The sequence below is a fragment of the Penaeus monodon genome, chromosome 33 (assembly GCF_015228065.2).
Source record: "Penaeus monodon isolate SGIC_2016 chromosome 33, NSTDA_Pmon_1, whole genome shotgun sequence".
Taxonomy (NCBI): domain Eukaryota; kingdom Metazoa; phylum Arthropoda; class Malacostraca; order Decapoda; family Penaeidae; genus Penaeus; species Penaeus monodon.
This window is the reverse complement of record NC_051418.1, coordinates 11,256,968-11,258,278: the sequence shown is the minus strand read 5'-3', so window position 1 is coordinate 11,258,278 and position 1,311 is coordinate 11,256,968. Positions and strand designations below refer to the sequence as shown.

At 32.8% G+C, this 1,311-nt stretch overlaps 1 long non-coding RNA gene across 1 annotated transcript in view; it reads right to left on the bottom strand.

The window, feature by feature from the left end:
- The window catches only part of LOC119594026, a 3,081-nt gene extending 1,776 nt beyond the window's left edge, over positions 1-1,305 (bottom strand). Inside the window, exon 1 of the long non-coding RNA XR_005230584.1 lies at positions 251-1,305. This is a non-coding gene — a long non-coding RNA (uncharacterized LOC119594026). The remainder of the gene's footprint in view (positions 1-250) is intronic.
- Positions 1,306-1,311: the final 6 nt, after the last annotated feature.

Below are 1,311 nucleotides of genomic sequence, written 5' to 3'. Positions count from 1 at the left end.
TATATCTGAAATATTGCACTTGTACACTTGTACACTTTTTACTACCATAAAGTAACATCATATTCACATGTAATGAAACTTTAAAAAATCAAATAAGTATGTAAATAAATGTCAAATCAACTAAACATATCATATTCATCAAGGAAGTAAAAAATTATACTAAAACATCAGAAAAAGTAAGAGAGAAAACAAAACCGTGAAAGTAAAATCTTTAGTGAACACCTTAGAAAGTTACAAATGTCAATCTTACTTTTATCACTGCAGTTTGTATACTAAACTTGCACATTAAATATATGTATTTGTGAATGTAACAAAATGCTGAAATATTATAGGCATTTCTCTCACAAGGTTTTAAAATGTCTTTATAAAGGTTCCACTATTCTACACAACACACTTCAAAATTCATTTTGTGTACATGACTGTCAAACCTGTAACTTTTTAATCAAGTATACGTCATAAAATGATGCAATTCTAATCTTCTTGATGATTTACTGCAGCCATACAAGATGGTTCCTTGGTATCCATTTTATCCGTCACTTCATATTTCCTTCACAGCATTTTAAAACCTCCGCACTCACAGTTTTCACCGCTCCTTTGTAAAACCTTGGAAGGTACACTGTAACCAACTTTAGCATCCTATCAGTTTCACCACTGAAATAAACTCTTCTAGTTTCAACACTCTCTCATCTGCCACTCTCGATATAAACTTATTTGAAATTTTAAGTTTCCTTTCAAATATCCATTCACAGTCCACTCGAGTCTCAAATCGCTTCTGGGATAACTATCACTGTATTTCTACAACCAAGTGAAAATGTCTACAACTGTCTACACAGACACTTCCCATTTGGAAATAGAAAAGCTGAAAGAGAAACCTGAAAAACACTTAATCATTATTTTTATCTGGTAGAAAATATCTCTTGCTTGGAAACTGCACAATCAACTCAAGAATCCTCAGCCCCTTCAGTTATTGAAATTCAGCTCACTGTATCCACTTTACAGAGGAGGAGGATTCACTTTTTGTCTGTCTTTCTTTTTTCCTTTTTCTGGCAAATATGGGGTCTGTCTCTGACTGTCTTCAATATAAAATAACCTGAAATGAAAATATGTACACAACACAAATATAGGCACTCAGATTTCAAACAACTTCACAAGTATTTCCACAATCTTATGTCTTTCAAATGTCACTGAAACTTGTTTAAAGTTCAAGTTGGTTTATCACAGCAACCTGAAAAAGATTGGTACAATCCCTTTACTTCCTCTCCAACACCCTCTTCTTCTTTTTCTTTTTATGCTTATGCCTTCTGATATCCC